Here is a 22514-nt window from a genome sequence, read left to right as displayed (position 1 = left end):
CTACATAAAACTCGAGTGATATTTGCTAAGACATCAATTTCCTTATTCTATATAAGTATCAATAGGCGCCTTTAATCTCTATAAATATTTAAGAAAATTCGAAAATGAATCATTCTGCCAGATAAATGCGTGGGCGTCGATCTTTTCCTCAGCTTTTCTTTCCGCTGGACTAAGGAAAAGTGAAAATCGCACTCTAATAACTGCGAAATAAGCCAGAACAATAATAGGTAAGAATACGTATTAAGCCATATATTGTCGCTCTTGGATTTTCTGCGCGACATTGTAAAAAGCGAGAGGAATTCTTACAGACAATTATGGTATATATATTATATTATCTATATATATGTATATAATTCTTGCACAGGTTCGTTGGGGTCGGGTGAAGCTGGGAAACAACAAAAGTGCTACGTGAAAGTGGGAAGAAGACGCAGAAATATTCTTGGCACTTTTGTCGTTGCCACAGGTTATATTTATAAAATTTCACCTCAAGAACGGCTGATCATCAAGCGTTCGAGAGTCGAGCAGAGAAAACATTCATTTTCATTTCTGGCACGCTCGCGAGTGGACGTGCGGACCGATACGCCGATAATAGCTATAGCCCTGTTCGATTCCCATCCACCTATATCCACATATATATATCTATCAAGTGTATATAGCGGGGTGCAAAGATCTGCCCACAGATCTTTCACCTGTCGCGCTGTGCGTGAGGGTGCGACATATCCTGTCCAAAAGCACCAGTAATCGCGACGCGAGTGTTGATTTGAGCCAAGGCGGTAACACATCGTATCTCAGTTTGAAAGTGAAGTCAGTGAAAGTCCTTGTGCCGCCAAGGCATGCGAATAAATTTGCAAGAGTTTCGCGAAGCATCAGGAAATAGAAGAAGCCCACGCAAGTGAGTCGAACGGGGTGGATACATCCTCATTTTAAACTCGTTTTTGGAAACGCATTCAAATGGAGCTGAGCTCGACGCGCATTCAATGGCTGCTGATTATGTAAAAAAAAAAAGGCGAGAAAACGGCGAAAGGCGTGAGAATCCCGGCGAGAGAAGGAGCTTGTGAAAATGTCACCTTCTCAACATCCCACCGTGTGCACACTCCCACATTTGTGAAAAGCTGTCAAAATTATTTTCATCTCCTTCGGCTTCGCGTTCAAAATTTATTAACACATTTTGACATAATCATGTATACAAATATATGTTGATGAGGATCTGTTATACGCTATATTACGCGCGCGTGTGTGTGTGTGCGCGTATCTCATCAGAAAGCATGGCAATAATTTGCCCACACACACACAGGCACGCACACAGAGACGCACATTGCTCATACGCCGTGTTGCTGCCTTATTTTTAGTTCGATTCAATCAGCGACATTTTCAGAGATTTTCTATTTCCATTTCTGCTGTTTGTGTTTGTCTTTTGCCCGCTGCTCGCTTATCATTGATTGCTTTGTTTGCTTTTGTTTCGGTTTTGCTTTTGCTTGTTCCTTCTCCATTCTCGCCTTCCATTCGGAATGTTTGTGGTGCGATTTCTCGTATTTATTTTCATTTTCACACCTCTCACACAAACAATTAATTTCTCGTTTCGAAATATAAAAATAAAAATAATACGGAAGATTAAGTGAGAGAGGCGTGTGCTGTTTGAATTTATGTGCAGCCTGAAAGTAGGCAACAGATTTTTTCCAGTTTTCCTTTTAGCCTTATTGCAAGCGCTCGCCTCTTTTCATCTCACTTCATCTGCCCCTCAACCCCTTCAATCCTCCGCTCTTTTCGAGTGTGCTTCAGCTGGGCGGAAGTTTAAGGTCGCTGGCAGCATTAAAGAAGTGCCATTGCAGCACGCTGGCAATAGATATCCACCTAAACTAGTTTTGATTCGAATTTACTGGCCAACTTTTGCAGCTTAAATTAACAACTGCTAGAAAGTAGCGCGCTGGCAACTTTAAAGTAAATGTATTGCTTATAATTTCTTAGTGTTGCCTTATTAGCTGTTTCCATTTATTTAAAATTACTTTAAAAACGAGGTACAGTTGTACACTTTTTGGTTGAAAATTTATTGTTTTAACAGACAAATAGCAGTCATTTTACCGAAATCAAATGTGGGAAAATAATCCAGATATTGTTTTCATTGTTTTCGAACAATTGAAGTTTTTAAGTCACTTGTTGCTTAAATTGTTGGTTCCTGAAATTTGTATTATGTTTAAACATTTCTATATGGCAAATATAATCGAATCATAAAATATACTTTGTCTGCAATGATACTAAAAACGAAATCATCATAAAATGTATGAATTGATGTATAATTTTTCATGCTTCATTTTAGTAGCGCAGTGCAGCTCAGAATTGTGCACATTAAGGAAAATTAATTATAAGGGAAATCGATGCAATTATGTGAACAATTTATTTCTATTAAATTTCCTTTACGCGTTCGATGCTCAAAAGACCGCCGCGGCGGTGTAATCATGTTATTATAGTTTCGGAAATTGGTTTTCCATTGTTTAATTATTTCCTTTGGTCGAACTCGGCCACGGCAAGTTAATTAATATGATCTACCTTCGCAGCCATATGCATGACCCCAGCTGATTATTCATTAACCTGGTCAAGAGTGTGTGGCCCACCGAGGAGCTTATCTGTCGCAGTGCACAATAAGCGAACCTTAAGCGCATTCCGAACTTCATTATCTTCGACTGTCAACCGCGCCCACTCGAATACCATTCAATTCTATCCAATCCCATCCAATCCCATGCCATCCAATGAATTCCAACTTTCAGCTTCCCACCTTCATCATTGTTTTGCGTGCTGCAGCCTTTGAGGTCGTATAATTAAGTTGGCATGATGCGGCTTATGCGCAGCGTGTTAATGGCCAGGTAAATGGCTACTCGACCCCTCCACTCCCAAATTCACCGAAATCGAGCTAACCAATAAATGGCGGCTGATTCGATTGGTGTCGCCAGGTTGTCTCTCCCATTTCGCTGTGTTTCCTGTTGAGCACTGGCCAACAGCCCAATCGATTACTCATCACATTTGGCACTGACCATTGCCATTGCCTCTAAATTTAATATATTTTCCTTTTAATTTCAGCCAGCAGAGTTAACAGCCAAAGGAACAGGCCCCTTTTAAGGGCGCCTCGGATACCCAAGTAAACAATAAGAAGAAAACACCACTTGGAAACGTAAGTTATCACCGCTGAAATTGGAACGTCACAATACTTTGTAGTTTCTCTAGTATTCCTTTGGGAGTGCAGCTAAAATATCAAAAAGTTTCGATTACATCTGCTCCGCCGCCTGCTCCGTTTATTTATAGCCCAAAAATACAGTGCAGTTTTCTTTTCTTGATTTGTTTTTTTCTTTTTGGCCTAGGAGTGCAGACTGCAGTCTGTGAATTCCGGGCTAGTGAGTTCTATTTTCGGCATATTCCCATAGGGAGATAGAAAGATATATACAGAGCTAGAGGAGCGAAGTTCTGACCTTGAGAAGCATGCACAGAAAAAAACTACGAAACTGGATATAGTTATTTTGGTAAAAGTAACAAATGCTTATGTAGGGAACTTAAATTGTAAAATATTAATATTAAATAATGTTTCACATACATTTTCTATATATAATATCACACCGAATGCAATTTGTAGTTAATAGATACAGATAGATATTTTGAACATGCTTTATCCATTTGAGAAAAAGCATAATTGTAACTTTTTGGGACAACTTTTCGAATGGAATATGAAATTTTAGTTCGTATTGCAGCAAACTAATGGTTAACTGCTACTTAAGTTTAGGGAAAACTTCTGATGGAAGTAGAAACTTTTCACTTGGCACTGAGAAATGTTTTACTAGTTTGACGGAACAGCGAATTCGAGCGATGTTCGCTCCAATTTTCAATGAAATTTATTTTTAGGGCCCGTTACAGCGAGATACACAAAAGCACACAAATAGCCCAGCAATGAGATATAGATGGAAAATGCCGGCGTGCGTCCGAATGAGAAAATCAGCTCAGTTGATGACGTCAAGAGTGTGCGTGCATGTATTCGTACTAAATGGAGGAAAATCTTTTCGGTTAATCCAATAAGTAGCCGATGTCCAGGTTCGAGGCGAGAAATGGGAACTCCATTTGGAAGTAACATGCATTGCGAAGTACTCATTTGTATCTTTGTATCTCATTAATGGTGCTGCAGCCACACTGTAGATAAAGATACATACGCACGATGCCAAGAATATATTTTTGCGTTTGTGTCTGACGATCGCGCATTTTGTTTTGTTTCGCTCTCTGGCAATATATAGACGGTATATATCTGCAGATACGAAATCGGGAGAGAATGCCGCGGATTGTATATATATATTTAAAATATTGTAGACTGTTGCTCAGCTCGTGTGCTTGGCAATTTTCACTTGCCATCAGTCGCTTTTTACATTTCCAATCGAATTCTACTAGGCGTGTTGCCCAGCAAAAACTAAAAAAAATATATAAGAAAAAAAACTAAACGACACCGTACCGAATTAGATATATTGAAAGTAAAGTAAGGCGAACGGAAATCGATTGTACTCATTAAATGAAATTGCCGAAAACGAGTTGAAAAGGACTGAGTTTTAAGGATTCTCGCATTACCAAAACCAATTGCATTTTATGATTGCCTTCGAGTGCCGCTTTGACAGCAACAGCAAGGATTGCCAAATAGATTCCCATTTCAATTGGTAAGTTGCTGAGGTTTCTATGTATTTAAATTTTTTTTTGTTGGTGATTTCTGCTCAGTTTTGGCTGACCCAAATTTCATCGAATTCATTTCAATTTTGTTGTGTTGATTTCAATTTTCAGTGCTTTGCGTTGATGATTTTCTGTCACCAACTGTCAGCAGCGCGAAAAGTTTGACCCATTTTAGTTTTTTTACATTTGGCAAAAAACTTTCCCAGGGTCAAGTGATTCGTTTCCGTTTCCCGTTCGCCATTTACTGTTTCCTGCCGCATAACTCGACTTAATTTTAACCCCCGCCAAGGTTAATGATTTTCTTGTGCTCTTTTTTCTGTAAACAAAACATTGAACAACTGTCGCAGTCAATTTGGCGTTTGAATGAAAGCAAAGAGCCGTGGGGAAATTCAAAGGAAACCAGAAAACACAGATTTCAGCTTCAAGAGCATTTAACATTTTCACGGATAATTGGTTTGGTATTTCTGAAACTCACTCACACAGCCGCGAATGCATTCACCACTATATATATACATAAATATGTATGCGTATATGTATGGATGTATGTATTAACGGACCCAGCTGAATGACCTCTCCACCTTTAAATGAAAATGTAAAACGGGGTGGCTGGATTTTGGTAGTTATGCCGCCTTCTGGTGGCTTTCATTATGCTGGCGAGCAGCTTTCGCTATTCATTTTAATCCTTTCAGCAGCGATTCACAAATGCAATGGCCAAATTAGTTTCGCCACACACACACACTGCACTTCGCTCGAAACCAGAAAAAGGACCTCCACTTTCTAAAAGGACCACCCGTTTTGCCTTTATTTACCACGCACAATTTGCGAGAACGACAGAATTTCTATTCAATTTGATTTTAAGCGCATTTTCCAGTTAATTGCACTTTGTTCGCATATGTCGGTAAGCTCGTACATATATCCACTTTTTGCGATAGCTTCATTGTGAACTTTTGGCCGCATTAAATGGATGCTTTAAATATCCGAAACCAAACCGAGCCAAACACGACAATAATGGCAAACAGACGCACGACAATTAGCGGTGGGCATCATGGACATCACGGTACCGATTCCATCCGCTACATCCTCATCCGCCACACTCCCAGTTTATTTATGAGCAGGAAGTGCGCATTGGTGAGCGTTTTTGTGCGCGACACACGCGGCGTATACGCGATGCATATTGCCAGCAACGGCGAAATCGTATTTATATTTATACTATACTTCATATACGCGGCGGCTGCCTGCTTTTCTTCCCTCTTAATACGAAATGTGTGTCATTTTTATTATTAAAATCTCAACTGCGGCCAGCAATGCTCCTTTTCCAAATGTGAGAAAGATATTGCAGAGTGCTGAAAAAATGTTGCAAGTAGCTTATGAAATTGTGCAATGGAAGCTGATTTAAATATATGATTTATTGCCACACACAATTTACTCGGAATATGTGCAGTTTGCTTGTGGTCGATTACTTGATGAATTATATGTCAATCAGATGGACTATTAAACATGAGTTTCATAAGTGTGCTGATGATAGTTTGTCTTCAACATATCCTTACTTAAAATCAACTAATTTCATCCGAACTATTTTAAAGATTCAAGTCTCTTTGGAATACAAATAACCATACATTTTTTTATTTAGAATAAAAAGTCATATTTATTCAACTATATAAAACGAGCAGGGAATTCGAATTTGCCAAAGAAATGAATATTCATCTGCTGATTTATATAGTTCGCATTTTTATTTTCACGTCATGGATATAGTAAACATCATAAAAGTGAAACGTTTAATGCAAATATTTGTTGGCAGTTGAAGAGTGAATCATGGTGCGCGTTTAGCATTGTGAATCAGAAATGTTAAAAGGGGTTAATAAATGCAATTACCTACTTATACGGACCATTCGCCAAATTCCTAAAGTCATTTAAACGTAAATACTTCTCATTATTTGGTGAACATGTTGACTGACATTCAAAGGAAGTCAAAAGTCATGTGCAGCGAAATTAGGGATACACAACGTATAGAGAATTTTCATCTGCGAGCGTCGCTTTCCTCGCTTTTCATTTGCTGATGAGGGCGAAACATGGGAGGGTTGGCAAACATCTGATACTGTTGAGCATCTCGGTTTCGTCTAAATAAACTTGTCAGATCCGCTTTTAATGAAGCAGCCATAAGCAGATTTGTGGCTTAGTGTATTTACCCGGGCCAAATGAAGCCGGCTCGCGACTTACGACAACGAAATGGTCAATTTATTGTATGACATTTGGGTTCTGGCTTTCAGTCAGTCCTGTGCCGTTGCGTGTTCATTCAAATGCAAGAATTTCGTGGCAATCGGATTCCTCCTGCTTTTCTCGATTTTTGCGTTTCTCTTTTTTTTTTTGCGACGAGGCTTACCGCCTGACAGACGGTCTGTCGTCTTATGATGAGATTAGGAAGGGCAGGGAGTCCTGAATTTATAATGATATGAATATCAAATTGACAGCGCTTTTTGCGGTATAATCGAATCAGGTCTAATGACTGTTTTGCATTTGTTTACCCCACCCCCGTCTTTTTCTCATTTTCATGTCAGTGAGCCATGGAGCAATTCGAGCAGCTGCTGACGTGCTGCGTCTGCCTGGACCGGTACAGGATTCCCAAGTTGCTGCCATGCCAGCACTCCTTCTGCATGGAGCCCTGCATGGAGGGGCTGGTGGACTACGTGCGACGCCAGGTAAGGCGATCATCATTAATCATCCCACTGTGCGAATGCATTGTGTGTGAGCGGCAATTTAAGTTATTGCCGCCGACGTCACACATCGCTGATGTACACTGAGAAAATTGGCAAAGCAGTGCAATATGCTTGAGTTAAAGCTTAGGGAATCTTGTCACAAATAAATACTTTAAAAGGTTAAAGTTTAGTTTGACTTTTAGCAATATTAGATTCTTATAGCTCTTAAATTTTCTTCTGTGTAACTGCTTAAGCTAAACTCTCGCATGGGAAATGAGGGAAAATACGATGGGTGGAAAAACAAAGAGGCGCCCAACAAGACGCCCCCGAAAATGTTGTATTTATCTTGCTGCTTGCGGCGCATTTGCGTAGATATCTTGTTGAAAAATTATATAGAAAGGCGTGGATATATGTAGGCTCGAATGAACCCACAAGTGTACGAAAGTGTGTATCTGTGTGCCGCGCTACTTATAGAGCGCCTCAGTCTGCGTGTATTTATAAATTTTGTTTTGGCTTTTGGCCAGCGCCACGCAAATAATTGGAAAGCATTTTCATTGTGTTGGCCAAACTCAAGAAAAATGCTATCCAAAAATAATATTAATAAGGGGGGGAAATCACTGCCTGCAATACCTGTCATGCGAATGAAAAAGCCATAACTGAAATGGATCTTTATGGCAAAACGGCGATGACAGGATATGAAGAGCGCACTCAAGATGCCTTCACATGCAACTAACGAAATGTGAAAGGTTTTTAAAGTTGCGAACAATTATTGTAGATATAAGAGAACAATGGCCTTTGATAGTTGGCTTAGGGTTATGCAATTTAAATCCAAAGAAGCTTACTGCCAAAAGCCTGGTGCTCAACCTTGTTTCAATTACCTTAAAAGGGATTTAGCATTGAATTAGCGCCTTGGGCCAATTATATCCTCTTGACTAATAACACCACTTCTGCGAATCGTTTAGGTGAAATGCCCCGAATGTCGTGCCGAACACCGGATACCCTACAATGGCGTCCAGGCCTTCCCAACGAATGTCACCCTACAACGGTTCCTCGAGCTGCACATCGAAATCACCGGAGAGCTGCCCGATCCCACATCAGGTAAATATGTTAGCCCTTTTTATTGTGTAAATGCCAAAAACAATGCAAATTTAATTCTCCCTTTGGTAATAAATAATAAATATTGGCTTGGAAATTCCGACCGGCATACAGATTAGTTTGCAAACGAAAAAGTTGAGTGCACAAAGGCAAAAGGCAAACAAAAATGTTATTAATAAAAAGTATTGCCTTGTAGTCATTGTTGTAACTTTAATTAAATTCCACTAAATACGACGAGCGGAAAATTTGCAAAAATGCCGATGGAAATCAAGGACGAAAAACTATCATTTGCCATTATGTTTGGCTTTCCAATTAAAAAGTCAGGCGCTCCTGCCATCTGATAGCAATTAAAACTAAGCAAAACCAAATTGATTTCGTTTGAGCAATTTGCATTTGGCCAAAACCAATTGGTGGAACAACCTCCTCTTAGGCGTGACTACGCAATTCCATCTGACAAAACTTGATGGTGGTGGGTAAATATGCAAATGGCTTGCAACTTTTGAGCTGCAATCAGGATCAAGTGTGAGTTAATAAGGCAGACAAAGTTCTTAGCTTAACTATTGCACAAAAGAAAATTAGGTGTAATACTATAGATTGCATTAAATCAAAAATATCTCAATGTTGGTAAACTGAGGCATTCAAGTCTATGCCTTTGAGGGTATACTAGATACAACTGATTAATAATGTCCTTTAAGTTCGTTAGCATATTTAAAAAATATTTACTGTGCATCCGAATCTTTTCTTTTTTGTACTCTTGCTGCACAAATTTCCTAAGCTATGCAAATGTGTGAAACAAAGGAATCCTTTTCATGTTATGGATATAGCAAGGACAACGAGCACTCGTACAACTTTCATGTGGAATTTGCAAATTCACTTTTCCATATGATTACATGAGAAAATACTGAAGACAACTATTGGCACAAGGCACTCCGACACTCCTGCTCCCCTTTGCCACCATCTCCCGCTGGTTTATTGTCAACCAGGAGGAAAAAGCTGGGAAAACTACTGAGGGGTGTTCATCAGGCATTGCCAATGCCAGCAATTGATGCAGAAAAGTTTACTTTTTCAAGCTGTGACTGCTGCAGCAGGAGGACATCTACATCTTCATCGCCATGTTTGCATTGCAGCTCCATTGCTGAGGCTCGTTATTTGCATTGCCCCATTGAAGGCATCCTGTAGTCGACGAGCCACAGGATCCCTTGCCAAGGGATGTGACCCCCACCAAACGGAAGGCTCAGCGAAAAATCTTCAAAATACCCGAGCTTCCTACGATTTTCGAAATTTCTGATGAATAACATAACTTAAATGAAAAAGTGCAAAATATCAAGCCATATTATTTGCTAAAACGCTTGCATGTGACATTTAAGTGTAAAATCATAGTTTTGAAACATTCAAACTTATTTCTTGCAATACAAAGATATTTTAAGCCTCAGTTTTAAGTCTCAGTGCAGAGATATGCACTCGAGTATAGCTGCATAACTGGCGCTTAGGTGCAGTTGATTTCGTGCTCTTGAAATCGCATTAGTGAATGCAACAGACATCCGCCTCGACATTTCCTCACACCCTCCAATCCGCTTGGCATCCCTGACATGTGGCAAGATTGTTGCCAAGAGTGCAAATTGATGAGCTGCTGCTGCCGCCGGCATACTTGGCATTTTATTGTCCAACCCAAGTGGGCGGAAAGTCATTTGTGTTGCCCCTTTTGGGAGTGTGTTTTTGGCAGCCAGGTGTGATAAGTAATTGTGTTTACCCCGTTCGCCTCTTGCAGGTCAAATTATGGAGCGTTGCGGCGTTTGCTCGGAAAAAGCCTATCTGTCCATTGCGCACACTGCGAGAAAAAGATTTGCGAGGACTGCAAAAGCGCCCACATGGACATTCTGCGACGAGAGATCACGCGATTCAACTCACAGGTGAGCAGCCATTTATCAAAATTACTTAAAATGGCTTTAACTTGTCACCATTGTTTGCTATTTTACTTAATGATCCACATCCCATATCTCTCCATAGATCCGGCGCAGTTTGCACCGACTTCAGGATTCTCTGGCCATCATCGAGAAAAACACCATGAGTCTGCAGACGAACGCCATCAGTGTGACGGAGGAGATCGATGAGATCTACCAAAGGATCACCAAGGCGATCAAGGATCGATCTGACCAGCTAAAGGGGGAGATCGATCGCTACTTGGCCGTGGAGCTGCGCAATCTGACCACGCTGAAGGAGAATCTCGATCTGGAAATCACGAACATCACCAGCAACTGCGACACGGTGGACAAGTACATGAACGAGACCGTGGAGTGGGACGATTGTGAGCTGATGGACACCAAGGAGATCTTCCTGAAGACGGTGGAGTTCCTGCGTCACTTCGAGTACGAGAACAACGACTACAGTCGACGAGTGAGGTTCCTGGTCTCCATAGATCCCAACCAGCTAGTAATGAACCTGGCCACCTTCGGTGACCTAAACATAGCACCTCATTCGACGCCAAGTGGCGGTTCGGTTAGCAGTTCCATCTGGCGCCGCCCAGTGCTCTTCAGCCGGGCTTGATGCGATCCAAGAGCGACCACCGCCTGGCCACCCAGTTTCGCCAGCAGGAGGAGCGCAGTGGCTACAACGATGAGCCCGTGCTGGGCGGTCGCAAGTTCGGTGAACGCCCGCAACGCAGTGCTACCCAGGCGAACAATGATCGCTATGGTCGCAGTGGTGGCGACTACGATTATGAGAACGACTACGACAACGACGGTTCTTCGGGCAGGGCGGGCAAATCCTCCCGCTTCCGCTCGCGTTTCGTGAGATCCCACCAGAACGACGACTCCGACAGCGAGCAGCAGCAACAGCAGCGGCAGCAGGAGCTCAAGGAACGCAAGGATCGCGTCCTGGACAGCGAGGATGTGTCCCGCGGCCAGTTGAGCGGCATCATCCGATTGAGCGACTGCTCGCGCGTTGTCCAGCGCTTGGCCGATATTGGCAAGGAGAAGAAGGAGAAGAAATCCGATGCCGCTGCCGCAGCTCAGGCGGCCGTTCAGGCCGCCATTCAGGCCAAAAAGCGGCCATGCAACGGCAGCAGCAAAAGAATCAGCAGACCGCCGCCGACGAGGAGGAGCTGGCGCGCCAGAAACGCAAGAATGCCGGCTCATCATCGACAGGTGGAGCAGCTACATCGACGTCCAGTGGTGGTGGCGAAACCGCCAGCGATCAGCGTGTGGCGGCTCTGAAGAATCGAGGAGGAGAAGAAAGCGATGGCAGCTCCAACCAGGCGGCGTCCCCAGTGCGTAATAGTGCGACATCCACGACGCGAGCAGAGGTAAGTGTGAATGAGGCAAATACAGAAGAAGAAAGCGTGGCCAGTGAAAGCAGTGACAGCGAAGAAGAGGAGGAGGAGGAAGAAGAAGAAGAAGAGGTGGAGGAGGAGGAGGAGGAAGAACAAGTAGAGGAATCTGTAGAAGGGACTCCTAGGGAATTGCTTAACCTACCAGAGGAAGCTCTGCAGCCGACCTCTTCTGAAGTTACAGAGGAGGAAGAATCCTCTTCCGAATACGAAGAAGTAACAGCCACTGAAAGTGAAGAAGAGCAGGAGAAAATTGAAGGAAGGGTAATCGAGATAGAGAGTCAAGATCTCCCAGTGATCAATGTACTTCCACCCGAGAATGAAATTGCGCACAAAGTGGAAGAAAGCCCAGTAGACGACATTAGCAATCAGGAGCTTGTGGAAGAAACAGATAAATCTACCGAAGAAATTCCAGAAGAAGACGAAGAGGAAGAGGAAGAGTACACAGAAGAGGAGATTGAGGTCACGGATGAAGAGGAAGAGGAGGATTGAATTGAGTTACAGTTACAGATAACAAATAGTAATACATACAAAAGTTTTTGAATACTTCTTTTTTTTGAATACTTCTTATCAGAAATATATATATATAGGAAGTGTACACCTTAAGAAAAGGAATTCACTTTCGTGTAGATAGCTATCAATTTACATATTACTGAGTAGACTATATAGTAGGATCGCTGTCACTGTAGCCTAGCTCAGTATTTTACCCTTTGTTGTGCCAATCCCGCCGAAAGAACTTAAAACGATAATTGCGTATACGCCATGTGTGCTTCGTTCTTTATTTGTGCTCCATCGTTCAACTTCCCTCCGCTCCGTAAGTGTTATCCTTGTTTTTTTTTTGACGATCCTGTCGAAGGAGCAACCTAACTAAACTGTTTATCGTTACTTTTACTGTTAATATTACCTAACAAAAACATTTCCTCTGACTTGTCCCATTATGTTGGTTCTTATTTATTTTGATTTACGCAACTGGTTTTCTGTTCTTGTTATTTTATGTGTACGTTAAGCTTAAGTCTTTATTTATTTATTATGATTGTTTATTATTTTTTCCTTTCCGTTTACTTACGTTTATTGTCTTGTGAGCGCCTTTCACCTAATGCTGTTTTGGGTCTGAACCTTTTGCATCTACTAAGTAATTTGAATGCAATGCAAGGTAAAGTTTCGACCCAAAGCTCGGACATCAGAATTGTACAATATTGTATACAAATATATGGATATATAAATTTTTTATTTATGTAGCTTAACATCCTTTACCTTATCGTTAGTTAGAGACTGCACAAAATTTTAAAGCAAATAAAGCAAACAGAAATTACAAAATTCCTTTGATGTAACATTTATTTTCTTTCGAATCTTTCTTTTTTCTCCCTTTCTCTCTATATCTATCTATCTAACTATGTCTATATCTACATATCTCTGCGAATCTCTCTTGCAAGTAGAGAACGATGTGGTAGTGATGTTAATTTGCTTAAATGTTACTAAATTTCTTTGGCAAATGGTGTCGAGCTGAATAAATCGCAGACCATGGTCACAAGATATACATCTCTTGGTTATTTCCCAATTTATTTGCTCCGCTCTCATTATAAAGGAAACTTTTTCAACCATTTCTTTATATTTTCGTTGCCGTTTTGTTGGTTTACAATTTCTGATGTCCGCTGTAAATATCTCTGTTGTGTATGTATTTCTTTACCCGCCTCCTATATCCCCACCCACCGTTTTTTCGCCTGTCATGCATTCACACATTGTTGCCACGCCCCTTCCCAGTCAGCCGCCCACCGAAAATGGCAGACAGAGCCGGGTTCAATGGCGAATATTTCACCATCATGCGAGTGTCAGCGATGCGGCTGCTTCCGTCAGTTTAACAATGTTTCCAGCTGCCAGAGTGTGCGTGTGTATCTGTGTGAATGAATATACCACATACATGTACATATTTACATCCAGTTGTGCTTTAGTGGAATATGCACGCCTGCTGCATATTTGTCTTGTTTTTGGCATTTACTGAATGGGAATAGGAAAAGGTTGTCTGATCAATTAGGAGCACATCAAAGGAAGTGGATGAAATATCAAACGTAATGAAAAGGCTCGTATGCCGGGCACTTTGTGTTTCTACGATTTTTAAATTTTCGATGCTTCCCAGTTAAAGCTTTTACAGATTTTTCCAAGGAAAATATAGAGAAATAATAACCAAACTTGGGTCAACTTCAAATTAAACCACTTTAGTAAAATCATTTACGTAAACATTGCTTGCTAGTCACTCTATAAATATGTATAAATCGACCTAGAGCTAACACTTAGTATTTTCAACGTAATTATAGTTCTTGTACTAATTAATTGAACTAGCTTACCAATTCTTAACTATTTTTGTTATTATACACCAACATTTTCCCATAGAGAAATGCCAGTTGCGAATCAGTTGCTCTCCCAAATTTCACTAGACACCCGCCCATCAGCAATCCACATCTCAGCATCGTCATTTCTATTTCTCTATCTCTAAATCTCTCTATTTCGCATCTGCATCGCATTCGTTACTCGTTTCGTCGCTTGCCAAAACCGAAATCGAACTAACTCAGACCGCGAGCGCCACAGACTCTGATGCAACTCCCACTCCTACAATCCAACAGTCGAAGCCGCCGTTTCCGCCAGGTGGCAGCGGTCAAGAAGACCCAAAGATCCGGTAGCAGTGACAGCAGTGCTCCACCGAGAGTCAGCAAGTTCGGCGGCTGTGGCAGCCAATCCACATCCGCAACTGCGGCGGCACCTGCAACATCCAGCAGAATTCGACAAGCCAAAATGCCAAGGCGCCCAGTCATCCAGGTATTCACTGCCAGGGATACTACGGCAGTGCCGGAAAAGAAGCCCTTTGTGAGTCGCTTCCTGCCACAGCATAGCACGCCAGTACCACCAATGGCTCGGCGGAGAAGAAGAAGGCAGAGTCCAGTTCCAGCAGCGAGGAGGAGACAGTTCGGAGTCCGAATCCGAATCGGAACCGGAGACCAAGGCGAAAGCAGTGCACCAGCAGCACACCAATACCAAGTCCACGCCCAGCAGCGCGGCAGTTCAACCACGGCAGCCAGTAGTTCACCACTGGTGGATCTACCGGGATCGCCTGGAGGCCCGGCGAGCATCCCGCGATGACAGCTCATCGACGGCAGCGGGCCGCAGTAGTTATGCCACGCCCTCGAGCAGCGGCTATGGGAGTGGCAGCGGCACCACCGGCGGACGCACACGAGCGGTACAGCGCCACATCAACAAGTGAGAGCGAAGATGCTACGGAAGCGGCACCGGAAGCAGGTATTTCCACCCAACATCCCAGTATAAAATTCTAACGTTTTTTCGTGATTTCGTAGTTTTATAACGACTAATTTGCATGTTTAAAGAGGTTCAAATAATATGAAAAACACATATGATTATCCGCACAGAGGATAAAAACTTTCACTGGTTTCATGGTACTTTCTATTTTTGTGAAAGTATGCCAGACACTTAATTGTTATTCGTTTATACATACTTTCTTGAATTTTCTTTTCGTCCGCATAAAGTACTTTACATAGCAAAAGTGTGTTTTAAAACTTATGAATTTTTTCTTCTCTGTGTAATAGTTTAGTAACTGCCGCTCTTTAACGAAAAGATAGAGATACATATCTGATGGGCATGGAAAATAATTGTGTGTCAAATATTGCAGCTCGGTAATTTTGCCTCGTTGTTTGCCGCACTAATTGAATTACCTGCAAAAAACACGGCTGCTATTAATTTACAATTTGAACTAGGTAATCAGTTGCATACACGACTGCAGAGCGGCTTTAATCGATACGCCTACTGGATAATTGTGTTTGGTTTGGTTGCGGATTGGTTACCCATGAGTTCCATGCGTTTAAATGAGTGCTTCTAAGACTTCTTTTGTATCCCATGTATCTCACTGCTGCAGCTTTGCACAACTGCTCCGTGCTGGCATTAACATGGCATTGGCCATTTGTTGCTCATACGCCTCGTGTGGCGTCTAATTGTCAAGTTCATAACTTCACATAGCAAACGACACACTCGCACACACAGAAACAGATACACCCAAGCACAACATGCAATTCCCGATAGGTAAACACACACAGTACACCGTTCTATCACTCTCTTTCTCTTGTGTTCTCTATACAATGATCTTTGCAGTGCACTGCCTTTAGCATACGTACATAAGCAGACCAGCCGGCTCGCTACCGAAAGCGACTTGCCGATGTCTAGCCGATATGTATACTCTATACAATAATGAGAAACTCAGGCCAAAGGACTCGAATCAATGCAATTCATAGTTAATGTTTGTTAACCATAACGATGAATGCGTTTTGAAATATGCCTAAAGTACCAATCCCGCCTAACCATGCCACTAAGCCAACTCATGTGAACGAGTGCTTACCCTATTGATTATACATTTGAATGTTAGCTGAAAATAAATTGAACAAGTTCGCCAATTGAGTACTCGGAGTCACTTCAATGGGCAAATAGATTCGTGAGGATGGTGCTTTCAGAAAGCGCCACTCAAAGGGCTGGAAATTAACTTTACTTCTCGCTTTCCCGTCCGCCCGTCATCCGTCGGTTTTCTGTTTTTCCGCCTTTATGTCTCTCTGTCAATACCTTTTCAAAGGATCATTCGAACGGTTCAGGCCGATGCGATGCGAGTCCTTGTGCTGGCGACAAAACTTTTTAATTTTATTTTGCACGACAACAAACACCGTACAGAACCTTTTCTTCTGCAACAAATCTAGCGTAATGTAATTACAACAGTCCTTCGTCCTCCGCCAATTTCGCACCCTATCCACTGCCACTCCACATCCCTAATCATCTCATCGCTCTTACTACCCTGGAACAATGCGATAAATTGCTATTTGCCATCCGTCGAGTAGCAGCATATATACATATATATACATTTTCCAGGAGTCATCAGTCAGTCTGCCGTATTTATCTAGGTGTTTGTTCAGTGAGAATGAAGCTGGATTTATGCTTAACCAAAAAGCAAAGGTTTTCAGCCACATAAAATACTGTTTTAATTGGGCAACTTAGAGCTGGAATTTCTAAAAACTAAAATTCCTCAAAAGAACCAATCAAAATCAATATCAATTGCACCGCAATCCAATTAAAAAGGTTTATTGTGAACGTATATAAATATTATAATATGCGGCAATACGAATAAAATTATTGTTCAATGTGAATTAGTATTTCAATGATTTTTTCAGCCACTTACTACAGATTATATTCTATAAAAAGTATAGCTCTCATCGGATTTTATGCAAAGTATAAACTGATTTCATATAAATATCAGCAGAGAAAAACGTTTATACGAGCTTTAACTACCAGCATGTGTTTAGTGTTTTATGATAATAACGCAGTAAAATAAATCCAATATTAAATATTAGGCAGGAGGTATCGATGAACGTCGAATCGAGTACATAACTTCCAATTGTTTAAGCTATTTTTTATCGTTGGCAATTAAACAGTGTAAACAGGGAGTCAGTGGCAATTTCAGCCATTTTTTTGAGTAAAGCAAGCTGCAGCAAAAGTGTTGCCTACTTTTTGGGCTGCCTGACGATACTGCCTGTTGCTTTTGCTGTGTTCGCCCATTTTGCGTTGCGTGCCTTTCTGCACTCGTACTCACTAGATTTAAGCATTTAATTTATGTTCTTTATCCGTGCAACGGTACTCGTTGATTTTTGTAGTAGTTGTTGCTTTTTGTGTTTCTTAACCACCAACCACCCAGCAACATAAAAACACTCACTGACACACAGGCAAGGACGACTTTTGGCGCCATAATTTCACGTACTTAACCGAACTTTTCCCAACTACTTGTTTAACTTTCGATAATGCGAAATGTGTATTTAATTATAACTTGTGCTCGGTTTTGCGATATTTAATAGAATTTAATGGCCAATAAATGCGACCTACACACAAACTATAGACACGGACTAACCTAGTTAAAAGTTAGTTGATTAAGCGGATTAGTCTTAATTGAAAAATGAGAAAGAGACACACAGCAACAGCTACGGCAAAGGCAAAAACACATATCTACTAAGTTAAAAGACTGTTGAAAATTAAGTATACAACACCAAAAGACGTAGATCAAACCAAACCAAACAAAACCAAAAACCAAAACCGAACCGAATCAACATTTTTGCAGCTACACAAGCCGCTTTCTAACAAGAAGAGAGCGCCATTGTAAGCAACCCTCGCTATCCACGCCACGCTCCTTCGATGAGGATGCCACCGGAACGGCGACGACTCGGACAGTCGCTATGGAACGGGCCGCTCCAGATACTTGGCCATGAAGGAGCGACGCACCCGACTGGCGCGCAGCCGCTCGTCCATCAGTTTGGCAACGATGACGAGGATTGGATGAGCCGGTGTCCCACCACGGTCTCGCCGTCCGCTTACCTGGCATCAAGGTGCGCGTGAGACACCAGATATTCAGCTAAACACCTGACCATCCCCAAGCTATTTGGGCTCAGTATCATGCTAGCAAGCCGTATACCCAAACAAAATGATCCACAAACAAGTGCTTGTTTTCAGGATCCATCTAGTTTTGGCTGCAGTTTGTTTGCCTGAGTACGGAACCTTAAAGTGTACATAGGTTATTTATCGGCTGTACAAATAGATATTTATATCCTGCCGATAGTATTTTATCGTGCGTTGTGCGCTTTCATTGTGCGTGTGTGCTGTCCCGGTTTATATTTGTATTTTTCTACCACTTAAATTGAAATTACTTTTACATTTGATTTTATCGTTTTTATATTTTTAAGTTGAGTTTCTGTGCGTGCCACGTCCGAAGTTCGCACGTTTTGTTCTCGTTCATGTTGCACTCTAGACTAATTCAACTTTTTAGATTTACTTTTGGTTATTTTTATTTTCTGTATTTTTTGGTTTCTATTAGTCATTTACCTGTGTTAAGAAAACAAAATTCTGCGCGTTTTAAATTAACCGAATTAACCGGAATCAATCAAGAAGTTTCCCATTCTCTGAATCTCTCTGTACATACGCAGCACTAGTAATCATGCACCAGTCTCATGCAGATCAGTTAGCTGAGAAGGAGTTGCTCATTAACATTGAAATTAATTATTAAATATGAAAAACATATTATTGCCACAAATTGCGAAAGAAGAAATATGGTAGCTATATAATAATAAATTAAAGAAACATTAAATTATAAAAGCAACGTAAAGACCAAACTGTAATGCTTGGGCAGCTCCTTCTCTCGGTTGAAAGCGCCTCATCCAATTCAAATCAGTCAGAGCACTCAGCACACTCCATCTCACCCCATTCCTGAGGGCTCGTTCCCCGTAACCATGTGCTTATATCCAAATGCTCTTGCAGGTACAGTGGCTATGGCAGTAGCGATCTGTCCGCAGCCGCTCCTCCCACGCCTGAAATCGCGCGACAACTCCCGATCACGGATCGCGGAGCGGGATCGTCGCGGTCAAGCGGACTGGGTGGCAGTTCGACGACGGACAGCAAGGACGGTGAGGCGCTGAGCTCCTGGGCGCGGTACCTGAAGAACAAGTACGGCAACAAGAGCAGCAAGGACTCGGGCGGAAGTAGCGGCAGCGCACGCGACACGCACGCGGCAGCTCGACGTCATCTTCGGCGGCGGCGTCGTCCTCGCATGCGCACGCTACGGAAGCGGTACGAGCGGCTCCAGCGGACGGAGCACCGCCAGCGATGTGTCGCGGCGGCTGAGCCTGGATTGCCCTGCGTCAGGCCAACGAGCTGGCCCCTCCGACGATGACGGGTCAAAAAACGGGCTAGGCTCCCTACGTCCCTACGGTAGCAGCAGCAGTGGCAGCAGCCGGTATAAACCGGAGCGGCAGGTACTATCCCTAAACAGGTGTACCTGCGCAAGCGCCAGCAGCTGTTCCAGCTAGGGGCCGGGGGAGCGAGCCGGATCCTTCACATGGCCACGCGGCCTGGCTGTCGGCCCGACAATAGCATCGTGGTCGCCGACTCCAGCAACACCGCGTCCAGGTTTCGACTCAATGGCATCTTCGTCAAGGAGTTTGGCGAGTACGGAACGGCGAGGGCGAGTTCGACTGCCTCGCGGAGTGGCGTCAACCGCATTGGCCAGTACATCATTGCCGATAGGTAAGTTAAGGGGTAGCATATGACGTAGATAGGTTTATGGCGGAAAAATTCTAAAGTTCAACATTCTATATAGATCATATTCATAAAATAGCTTTAGCGAAGTCCTGGCTATGGTTGGCTACTTTGTCAGTGATACTTAATCTCCGAGTGGTGAGCATCTGCTGGTGGTCAGTCTGTGTTTAATTAAGCGAAACAAAGGCGAATGATAATTCCCGGCTTCCTAGCTCTCCTCTAATTGGCAGGCTAAGCCATAATAGCCGCGTTAATGAGAAACATGTGCCGGTTCAGTTGGGCGAGTGCGAGCTTTTGGCGCTCCTGCACATGTTATCTGCAACCTTTTTACGAGTGCTCCTGGTATCCACGCGCTTCCAGCCCACCCCCAGATCCGATCACCCAGCTCCGGCAGCCACTGTCATTGTTTGACGCAAAATTCGTTAAGCACCCAGAGCCGGGGTATCCTCATTGTGCGAGTCAACTTGATTTTGCACGTAAGCGGCTTAGACTAAGCCAACACCATCAGCCCACCCCGAACAGCATCCACCACGTAACCCACGGCTGAAAACCAAAATCCACGTCCACCACCTTGGAATTCCAAGGCGTCGCATTTGGCTGGCGACCCGCGAATCTTTTGGGGACCCGTAATGAGATCTCTCTTTGGCACAGGTTCACAATTAACGTGGGGAATTCACGATTAATGGCCCTATAATTGGCCAGTTAGGTTGAACATGAATGAAAAGAAGGTAACGTATTGGTGGAATTTGGAGAGTGAACCAATAAGAAATGTATTATAGTTTATAAATGGTTCAAAACGTGTTGACTGTGTTATAGGCATTAATGAGGCACTATATATTTCAAGAAAATAAGTAAGTTTTTCCTTCTTACTTTTCGCTTGCAGATACAATCATCGCATACAAGTGCTCGATCGCAAGGACGATTCCTGCGCGCCTTCGGTTCGCAGGGCACGCAGATGGCAAATTCATTATCCTTGGGGCGTAACAACCGATGCACTCGGCTTCATTTACGTGTGCGATAAGGAGAACCACAGAGTGCAGGTGAGGAGGAAACGGAGGATGCACCATTTGGGCCGGGCCCCATCCTTTGGCAGGCCATTTTCAGTTCCCTAGCCATCTTTGGTCTCGATTTGCATGCAAATATTTATATATGCAGTGCGGCAGGTGGAAGTTTGGGCGGCGGAGAGGCTCGAGCCTTGCCCAATTTGTCACACTCGAGCTGCACCATCCAGCAGCAATTTTCATGGGCTTAACTAGCATATATACATATACATATATAAGAGAGTATATTTCAGTTTTGTGTACTTTGACTGCATGGTCCATCCTTTCGAGTGCTCCTGCCCATTTAATTTGCAACTTATAACGAATATTCGCATTCGTCAGGTTTTCCAATCCGATGGTTCCTTCGTTGGCAAATTCGGTTCCTGCGGCCGTGGCGAGGGACAACTTGAGCATCCGCATTATATAGCGTATCGAACACGATCGTGTGATTGTTTCGATTCGAATAACCACGGATTCAGGTGAGCCAATAGCACCCGGTTGCCTCTGGTTACCTCAGGTTGCACCGGTCCTTGGGCTTTTCATGCCTGTCTGGCCATGTGAACAATTTTAATTAAAATATGCTCACCATCGAGATTCATTCGCAATTTATTTGAACTTCCTGCACCTTCCGTGCCTGTCACCTCTTTCCGTATCCGTATCCGCAGATTTTCGACGTAAACGGCAAGGTCCTCTCCACGGTGGGCGGCGAGGGTTCCGACGATGGCCAGTTCAAGTTTCCACGGTAAGCAAATCGAATCATCCTTTTTAATTGACAAAGTATTGAGGTCACACTTCTGTTTTACTTTGCTCCACAGCGGTGTGGCCGTGGACGATCAGGGCTACATATTCGTGGCCGATTCTGGCAATAACCGCATTCAGATCTTCAATCCGGATGGCAGTTTCCTGAAGACCTTCGGTTCTGGGGCTCCGGGACTCGGAGTTCAAAGGACTCGAGGGCGTGGCCATCATGTCGAATGCATATCTGGTCTGCGATCGCGAGAATCACCGGTCCAAGTCTTCTGATCAGAATCCACGAAAATACCTATACAAGGAAACCATTGCATTATCTCATCATTAATCGACCATTTTTATTTTGTCTTTAATTAATATTGGTTACGAAGTGCCAAAGCAATTAATTTCCCTCTTTTACGCCTAGAAATTGTGTCAATTAGCAATGGAGGAAAGCAGCTAAAAAAAAATAAAAAACTTTTATGTTAAACTAGAGGAAAAAGAAACTTTGATAAAAAGCGAAAACTCGAAGAGTTTGGTGAATGAAATTTCGTTCCGTTTGGGTAATACGTACATTTTGAATGGGGGGCCCAACTGTTTATTGCTGCATTCAAGTATTCCTAATTGAGATTTATCTGCGGTGCAGCCCAACAATTTCCAAATCTGCCATACGCCCCCTGGTTTTCCTGCCCCGGGGCACTTTATTAATTAAGATGTTCTGTGCTAGCAAATTGCAAACTTTTTTCGGAGCTTTTCGCATAAACTATTTGCCTCCAACTGCCAGCTGCGTGTGGCGTGTATAACAACAACAACAACAACGGCAAA

The 22514-nt window shown here is 42.8% G+C and overlaps 1 pseudogene; it reads left to right on the top strand.

Moving 5' to 3' along the window:
• The first annotated feature begins 532 nt into the window (after positions 1–532).
• Positions 533–22038, top strand: LOC6609884 (annotated as a pseudogene).
• Positions 22039–22514: the final 476 nt, after the last annotated feature.

The sequence above is a fragment of the Drosophila sechellia genome, unplaced genomic scaffold, assembly GCF_004382195.2.
Source record: "Drosophila sechellia strain sech25 unplaced genomic scaffold, ASM438219v1 U_366, whole genome shotgun sequence".
Lineage (NCBI taxonomy): Eukaryota > Metazoa > Arthropoda > Insecta > Diptera > Drosophilidae > Drosophila > Drosophila sechellia.
This window is presented reverse-complemented; position numbering and strand designations above follow the sequence as displayed.